Consider the following 10,077-nt stretch of genomic DNA (forward strand, 5'->3'; position numbering starts at 1 on the left):
AATCTGTTCACTAAGTTACACATATTTCCATATTACATTCTGTCAGTGTCTGGTTTTTGGCGTGAGAAACTTTAAAGAACATCATACGTTGAGGCTGGATTCCAGTGTGTGACATTGGAACTGGGTCTAGCACAAGAAACTTTAAAATATTCCAATTTAAGACTAGAGTTGCAGCATTCTCCACATTAAATTCCACATTTAATTTTGTCTATGACTAGCTCTTGGTGCAAGAAACTGTGAAAAAGGTATAAGTTACGGCTGGAAGTTCGAGTATTTGAAATAGAGATGAAATCGAGACTGGCTTTTGGCGCAGAAACACTTTAAATTATTTCCAAGTTGACCTTAGAGGTTTCTGCGTGTGAGACACATTCTCTGTGTGTTTCAGTGTGTGAAATATAAACATGGTGAAAGTGACGGTTAGTGTGCGATGAGAATGAGAGACTTTTGTTAAGATCTACAGGTTGATGCTTAGTGGGCCTTGTGGATTTTGTTCATGGTTTGGCAACCCTCCTGTCTTTGGACACAGAGGTAGGCCCAGCGGCGTCTGGTGGTCCAAGGTGGCAACTTGGGAACTGAGGACTCCCGCATAAGCCCCGGTATAAACAAAGATACCTTTGTGTAATCTGCAGGTTGAATTCTACAATAGGAAAAGGTTAAATCATGTAGAAATTGTTGTGTGCCTGTCCCCTGGCACAGGGGAAAAGAGGGTAATTTGGAGCCACATAGAGATAGACAGGCTTAATTGGGTAAAATTCTCTGTGGTGTAAGGAGGGGCACTTTTTTGAACTGCAGGTCCTTGAAGGATAAATGCCCTTTCATGTCTCTTATTTTTTATTTACTTTTTATTAAACATTTGAACATAATACAACACAAACTCTCGTAGAGGAGATCAGAGAGATACATGTTTTGAAACGACAAGGATCAGGCGGATCTAGTACAGCTAGAGTGGCCGCTAAAAAACGATATACAAGCAGAGCACAGCAGCCAGCGCTACAAATTCTGGATCCTTCGGAAGTAATACTAAAGTAATAATGGTATTTCTGACCACTGGTATACCACAACTGTATCCTTTCAACAGCTACCAAAAGTTAAAGGTCCTAGCTTGTATGAGCCTTATGGGATATTTATACAAATATCCTCCAGCTTCAAACTGTATTGCCCTTGAAGGACCTGCAGTTCAAAAAAGTGCACCTTTGACAGCCAAACCCATCTGTTCTCTGATTGAATAGTTAAATTTGTGATTGACATGACATTGGCCAATCAGCTGAAAGTAAGAATAATAGGGTCAAAATTCGTACTTGTAGGCTGAAATTTGAGTGCAGAGTTTCACATGTATTTTTTGGCTATGTGTAACAGGGTCATAAATCACATCTTGTTATAATTACACAAAATGTGTTCTAAACCCCCAAACCGTTCCTTTTATACCTGACTTTTAGGACCTCCAAGCCTGTAGTTATGTTCATTATCAGTTAGAGCCCCTCCTCATTGTTCTTCTTCTTTGGTGCAACCCTATAAATACAGTGTACCACTTTGGCCTCTCCCCTTTTCTACAATTCCTCTGTGGGAGAGGTGGGTGTCATTTCTTTCCAACACTGTAAAACACACATATAATTCATATTTAGCCACCCTGACATTTCTGATTGCAATTTTAGTTCAATTATTGTCATTATTATGCCTGTTTTTTGTTAGATGCTATAAATGTGTAGTATATGTGTTCCACATATGTGTTCTAGGGAACGTGAACACTAGCATGAATAGATAATTCTTGCTAGCTTGGAAGTTGTGGTGGGTTGAGCTAACCCTCTTCCCAACTGTTTGTATTTGGTCGAAGGAGCTGGAGTGGGCAAGCTATTTATTTGGAGGTCTTTCTTTCTTTTACCTTTTATCGTCAGTCAGACACAACGCAGAATCACATCGGTTACATATGTCCACACACAAATTTTTTTTACACATACAAATCCTGATTTACAAGTACAAAATATTTATGACCACAATTTGAGCCCATAGAATACAAAATGAGGTCAAACACTTTGCACCTTAAGTGTTTTTAATGCTTATAAAACATGTTGAAGCCTGTCTGGTTCCAGTTTGGCCTCATGGAGGCAGTGTTGTTTCCCAGTTTCACTTCATAGCCGCTCCCAGCCTGCAGAGGACTGTGACAAAAACTGTGTCAAAGTGCTGGAGTGTTAATGAACATGTGCTTGAAGCAAGCTCTTCCTGCTTTGCTCTGATTTATTTTCTCACATGTAGAAACTGGGCTTATGATGTTTGTGGTTTTGTAACAGTCAAAATAATTGCACTAATCACTCAACTTATTATAGCTGCAGTTCACTGTTCATTACAAAGCATTAAAAAAATAATAAGTGGTGTGAACAAGTGTTCGTCTAGCTTGTCTCTTGACAAAGATCCAGTGAGAGGCTCTTCAGAGGTTTGAGTTTTAGTCACATTATTTCTTTAAACAGGAGTTTGCTCTGAACCCCGACTCTGTTGTTGTTAACATTTTCTGTACATAAAAACAGCAACAGCAGCAACAAGAAGTAGACAGAAAATTGACAGAGCAACTTTCCATCCAATAGATCCATCTTCTTCATTTCTTCTTGATTGACCTGCAGGTGAGAAAAGGTTTGAGCTACTTTCTACAAAGTCTCATCAGAGACTATCAAGCAGCTTCACCTCTGATCACATGACCTCTACTCACTCACCTGGAGGATCAACACTCAGGTCCATGATACAGATAGGCTTGTTCCTAATGACGGTCTTCTTATGGCTGTATCCTCTCTGGATGACACGACATTCGTATGTTCCACTGTCAGAAATCATCACACGCTTCAGAATCAAAGACACGTCTCCATCCTTCATCTGTCTGTCCTGCAGAGCCACCCGGTTCTTAAAAGATGGATGCTGGTCTTCAAGTACAGACCCCTCATCTCTGTACAAAAGGACATACTCATCCAGGTCAGCTCTTCTCCACTCCACAAATATGTTGTTGTTGACATGTCAGAGTGACGTTCTGTCCAGACTCAGCTGTGATGATTTTCTGTTCTGAAAGAGGAAACAACACAGATCAGAGAGGTTAAAGGTCAAAGTATAACTGTTCACCTGTACAACTGATGAACCTCACTCTTCATCATTGGAATCTTCTATTTAAAAAGTTAAGGATTTCTGTCAGTGAAAATGTTTCAGCATTTTCAATCAGGATGAGTACAGTAACTTTGAGTCATGTTTACAATGCATACTATAGTGATTTTAAAAAGGAACTAAAAGGATTAAACTCTGGTCTCTGTTGATCTGATCGGCATCAGAAGGAAGATGTTGGCTTGTGATTTATTTCACAGAAACACATTTAATTTAACTTCATTAAAAATATTTTTAATCAGCATAATTTGCTTTGTTATCTGAAGGTAATGTTGACACTTCTGCATTTCAGAGAACTGGAAATATCAAATTAAAGACTCTGAGGTAAACAAATGTAAAGAAGTCAACCAACTGATGTAAAAACCAGTTAATCTGGAACACCAACATTGACAGCTCAGGTAAAAAGTGACCTTGCAGCCTAGACAATCTGCAGGGCTAGAGTCACTTTGGTGTTTGGTGCACGCACTGCAGGTGTTTTTGAGGTGAATCGGTGGTAAAAATTTAAAATAGGCCCACTGTGTAATGTCTAATCCTCTGTTAATTGACCTATATGTTTTTTTTTTTTATTATTTATTGCCATGTGTTGAGATTATCCATGTTAAGATATTGTGCACACAATTTCCATTATTGATATTATTATTCTTTTTTATTTCTTTTTTAATAACACAGACCACTGTTGAAAGCCCCCCTGGGGTGCAGCTTAAATTGAATGCTTTAATGTTTTTTGTAGATTTTTATCCTTCTTGTCTGACTAAAACATGTTTGTCCTATTGCAGTCAACTCAGTGACACCAATCTGAAATCAGCTGATGAGAAGTGGTGACAAATTTTACACACTTTAACTGAAATAGTCAAACATTCACTAGATTAAAAACAAAACATTTAAACATGAAACAGAATGTAATAAATTCACATTTCACCTCCAGAAGCAGCAGAACAGAAGACCAGGAGAGACAGGAAAATCCAGTAAAGTAGCAAAAATGTTGTAGCATTCATCTATGCTCTGAGTTCCAATTATCAGACTGAATGCTGAAATAATTCCCAAGTAGAAAAAAAGTTTCCACTCTGCACCAAACTCCCGAGGACATTAGTTCAGCCTAAGTTTCAAATGCCTTTAAAAACTCTCACCATCTGTTCTTGCTGTATTTGCACTGTGTGCTGTGTTTCATGGACAACACAAACACAGTTTACACTCCTGAAAAGGGGGATGGTCTGCTCATGGCCTAACAAACAAGCCTGAGGGTGGATGGTTGCAGGTGGAGCAGTGTAGACGATATTATTTTTTATTCTCATATTTACCAGGGAAAAAAATAAACAGCAAACCCTGTACTGATCAATCTGAAACACACACACACACACACACACACACACACACAGTGTCTTTGTTTATATTCACAAAGCTAATTATCTTTTTCAAACTTACATCAAAACGTGCTTCACAGAGCAGTAGCACATCAGGATAATATACACAAGTTTACCTGTAAGTGCAACAAACAGTTTGAAACTCATCAGCATGTGGATGCATTCTTCACCACAACTTATCTGGTCGGGTATGATGGTATTTGTGTTTTAAAATGAGAACAATCTCTTTCTACACACAGACACACACACACTCGAGGGAGCATTGATGCACCATGGTGATCCTTAGCTTAGATATTTTAAAAGCAGAAGTAAAAGTAAAAGGACCTGTCAGAATCCACCCTGCAGCCCATTTACTCTGTCACGCTGCACTATAGACTGTCTGCTATTGCGACAGGCTTCACACACCCCAAAGATGTGCAAACAAATCCTACCTTGTCTGAAAGGCATGTAGTGTGCACCTGCTTTTGTGCAAATAACGTGAGACTTTCCAGGACATATGAATTGTTAGAGAAAATGTAAACGTGAGAGGGAGAGAATTAAAAAGCGAGAGCTGCAGAGCTGCCAGCTTTCTTTCTTGGCTAGACGTTCATCACTTTGATTATTTGATGCAGTTCTTACATAAGAAACGTCATTCTCAGTACTCCCAAAGGAGTTTTTTAAAGACTCAAAGCATTTTTCATAACGTAGACAAAATACACCAAGAAACCAAAACTCTAAACTTTTTTTTTTCCCACGTCAAACATGAGAAGCAGGTGAGTCACTTTACCTCTGAAAAACCTTCTGCCACTGTTTTCAGACTTAGACACCAAATGTTTTTATATTTAAAAGGTTACCTCAGACACAAAGTGAAATGTGAAGGACATGAACAAGTCCAGGCTCAAATGACTTGGTGGCTCAGCCCCCATCACAATTTCAACACAGTGCCTACAATTAATATTAACAGAAGATGTTGGCAAATATAGTCGGCTCTTTTCCCATTTTTGGACTGAGCACACATAACAGTCTAAAGCAGCTTAATGACTTGGACGAGCTAATGCAGTGTCTGAAAATCATTCAGAATGAAAAATCACAGATTTCAATATTGATCAAAGCGTTTTAGGGTCGACCCTTTAGATATCAAACCTGGGGCAAAGGTTCAGTCATGTTGATCAGATATTTCCAAAGTAAGTTAAAGAGGTGTTTGAAGTAAAGCAGATAAGAAAAGAAACATACACAGATTTGTCCTTTTTCCTAACTCTTTTCCACAAAGAGGCAGTACAAACAGCACCACTGCCACTCCTAACACCTGGACCACAATTCAAACAAACTCTCCCTTTTAATGTGCAGAGTCAGCACAGGGCATCGTGTACCCAAATCCCAGCTGCTACACTGGATTGATAATTTTTTATCAACTCTTACCTGTTTCTTTTTTTGCTCTTTCTTTCTCTTTGCTGTTTTGATCCTCATCTCTCAGTCACCAACAGTTCGATCTAAAAGTGAAACAGAACCTAATAAAAGGAAGAAAATGATCCAGATCCATTTATTTTTGTAATCAAACTGGATATAGGCTGCAGGTTACCTCCCTTTAACTTGCTGTCACAAATGGAGCAGTACTGTAAGCTCCAGACATCAAGAACATAGTTGTGAACTCGAGCAGAGCTGACCTGGAGTCAGAATATGTGCTTTTGTGCCACGACGGACACTTTGATACCACCAACCAGCATCCATGTTTTAAGAAGCGGGTGGATCTGCAGGACAGACACATGAACGATGAAGACATCTTTGATTTTGGAGGATGTGAGGACTGCAGACGCTGGAACATATGAGTGTCGTGTCTTTACTCTGTGAAACAGGTGTAACCCATGTGAAATACAGGGCTACTAAACCCCTTTTTGTCATTTTAAGCGATTGTTATTGTCACACGGGGCGCTATGAGGCTGTCTTGTGTTTATGATGACCTTGCGTCTTGTGCCCAGGAAGCGTTGTCCCTTCCTGTGAGATCTTCCCTCTAATGGCTGTTAAATGTGTTGGAGCGCAAAAGGAAAATATCTTGGCCCTGAACTCTGAGCATAAAAGCATTAACATCTGTCGAGTTATTTGTGTTGGAAAATCCAGGCTGGTTTTTGAACTGCTATAAGTCCCACCCAAATTATGGGTGATTGTGAAATGGTGAAGCCAACTATGCTATCAGATTATGGGAATTCTCTGAAGAACTGATTCAAGCCATACCTTGGATATTAGATAAGCCCTGTGCACAGTCCTACCCAGGTAATATAAAATGGGGTCTGTTTGGGTTTAAACAAATTTTAAAGGACAATTCAGACTTCAGGATGGGAAACTTTAATTTGCTTGTATTGGCACTCAGTCAGTATAAGCTAATTGTTCACTTCCAAGCCAACTCATAGTGTTAGTCCCAAATCAAAACCTCCTTCTGAACCTACCTAATGTCTGGGGTCTCTATTTGAATTGATATTGTACTGGTCCTGAGTAGAGGCGCTACACAGTCAAGACTTTTAATCTGATTCCAGTTTGCGAACACACTTTTTCCATTTTTTCTGTTTCCGGACAAGAATTTCCTCCCTTACTGTGGTTTCTGTCACGGTTGACGCTGGCCAACCGGGGGGATGGGAGGAAAAGGAGGACCCAGGCACGGAGCTCTGAATTTAAGCAGTGCTATTATTTACAGTGAATGGAAAACATAAATAAATCCTCAATGCATTTCCGACTCTCATGACATGTCCTCTTCCCAGTGCTAATGTTCCTTGTCTCCGCTCCTCAGTGTCTGAGCACCCCATGCTCGCTGCCCTCTCGTCTCCACGCTTCTCCTGGGGAAAATAACAAAGATGCAGTCGTAAGACACACATAATGTGGCAGACTGAACTTACTAACAAGAGACTAACATGAAGCCACGCAATGGTCCAGCGTCAGAGAGAGCTCCACCACACTCTTAAGTAGCTCCTTCGACGGGGCTTCATCAGCTGTGTGATGGTCTTCAGGTGTGGCCAACCACCTACCAGGCCTGAAGACGTCTGTAAACAGGTGCTCCCAGACACACCCAGACACACCCACACATACCTGCAAGCAGGGAGAACGAGGGACAGCAACACCAAAACACATATAATGTAATACAAGTCCATAACTGCTCAGGGACCCTGGGTCGCTCAGATCCAGTTTCTCTTAGCACTTGACAGTTTCTCTTAACACCATTTTTCACATGAGCTCTCCTAGATGCTCTGATTCGTGTCAATGTACAGAAAATGAATTTTTCTACTTTTAAAGAGTCAAACTTCATATTGCTGAGTTGAAAGGCTTGGCTGGAGATGTTCACACCAGTTTGAGTCTTAAACGTGTGTCACAAACAGTCTCAAAGTAGGTGACAAGCAGGGAGTTCACACACAAAGTTTACTTAAATATAAAATAATGTATTACATGCACATGGAGGACCATGGGGGAATCCACAGCCAGTGAAACAACTAAACAGCATAGGAGTGATCATATACTGTACATAGAACGAGCAGAGGTCATACGAGCAGAAGTCAGAGAGGGCCCTGACATAAAGAAAAGATCTGTAATTGGGTGGGATGGTGGTGGAATTGTTTGGAATGGTTCAAATGCCAGCTGGGGTCGTTCTGTGTGCTTTTTTCAGGTGCTGATCTTCATCCCACAGTTCACACATATGCATGTTAGGTTAACTCAGGGGTGTCGAACTCCAGGGCTCGAGGGCCAGTGTCCTGCAGGTTTTAGATATCACCCTGGGTCACCTGAATCAAATGATTTGTTCATTACCAGGCCTCTGGAGAACTTCAAGGCATGTTGAGGAGGTAATTTAGCCATTTAAATCAGCTGTGATGGTTCAAGGACACATCTAAAACCTGCAGGAGACCAGCCTGGAGTTTGACACCTCTAGGTTAACTGGTGATTTAATGACATGTGTATGTGGTAGAAGTGTGTAGTCACAAGGACTTTGACTACAAAGTGTAATCCATTGACTCTGAGCTCAGAGTGGCCTTTGAGCTGATCACATCAGGTTCTACTGCTGTCAGTTAAGAATCCGAGACTACAATTCAAATGAGCTCACAAAAAAGGACCACAGTAAATTAAAAGTATGTTAGTCCACACATGGGCCAGCACAGGACCACCAGTGTGTCTGTAACTGGCCTTGTGCTGGCCCATGTGTGGGCCACCTTTGGAAAACCAGTTCAGGGCCACCAAAGGGCCGTCATTCTTTGCGGTATGTGGGCCATGTGTAAGCACATTGTGTGGGCCAGATCTGGCCCATACCAGTTTTGCTATGTCGGTATGTGATTCATCTGCTATGATGGTGAGGAGATGTGAATACTATAATGATTGGAAAACATAAAGAAATCAAATAATTGTGATTTCAGAAAAACAGAGTTTCAGGAGAAAAATTATTGAGGGATGTCTTTGTGTGTTTTTCTGTTTGTTTCACAGAAATGAAGAAAGACAATCAAACATTTTATCGGATTGAAACATCTATGAACTGGACACAGGCTAGGAGCTACTGCAGATACCATCACACTCGATTAGGTAGATAGAGAAGAACTCACAATGGTGAAGAAAAAGAGAGACCCGAGTAGTGCATGGATCTGTGTGACAGCTGTAGGTGGTCAGATGGGAGTGATTTCTCTTTCAGATACTGGGATATGGAGTTATTCCATGATGAACAAAGCAATAATAAATGTGAAAGACTGAGGAGTGTGGCAGGGCTGTGAGCATGCAGAGAGGAGGATAGTATGAGTGGTTTAGTCAGACATAATTTTGACATCTTCATTAAAATACATTTGGACATAGTAGCATGAATATCTAAATTTTGAATTTATTGTTGTAGAATATATATACATCTACAGTTTTGATGATTTGAGTGTATGATTTTTCTCAGTGCTATCAATCTGATTGTTTCTATCAGCAAAACTATTGAAAGCAGTGTCTTCAGTTGTAGGTCAGTGTTGCTTCTTTGCATGCACTGAGCATTATACAGACTTGAGTATTGACATGACAGACATGATGAGACTCTGTAACTAAACACAAAATCAAGCCTGGATTGGACTGTAGGAAAAAAAATGTAGTGAAGCCGGCACACAAGGAGGACCCAAAAAGCAGATTCAAAACAGAGGCTTGGAGTGATGTGAACAAACTTTATTTCCAAAGACGTGATTTTAATGTGAGAGACAGATACTAATAAACATGGGCAGGGGCTTTATACAGGGGTGATACAGGAGAATGAGCACAAAAACAATGAAGTGAATGAGGGGCTATATACAAGTGAGTGAACTAGGTGCTGGAATTATGAAAAAGACTACATACAAGGACGTGAGAATAAGACTATAAATAACAACATGAGCTAGGTAAACGTAAACACAAACATGGCAAAAAGGGCTTCCAGAAGTAGAGCATGGGGGACGAGTGAATACGAGACCTGACGAGGAAACGGGTAAGAAAGCCAGTAGTCAGAATCATTGTTTACAGGTGGAGGTGCATGAGAGGGGGAGGGTGCAGAGGTTTGGGTGAGTATAGGAATGATCCGATCCAGAGTTCCAGGAGGTGAGGCAGGGAGGCAGGCAGGTGAACCTGATGTTTTTTA

Source organism: Pelmatolapia mariae, linkage group LG3_W (assembly GCF_036321145.2).
Source record: "Pelmatolapia mariae isolate MD_Pm_ZW linkage group LG3_W, Pm_UMD_F_2, whole genome shotgun sequence".
NCBI classification, from domain to species: domain Eukaryota; kingdom Metazoa; phylum Chordata; class Actinopteri; order Cichliformes; family Cichlidae; genus Pelmatolapia; species Pelmatolapia mariae.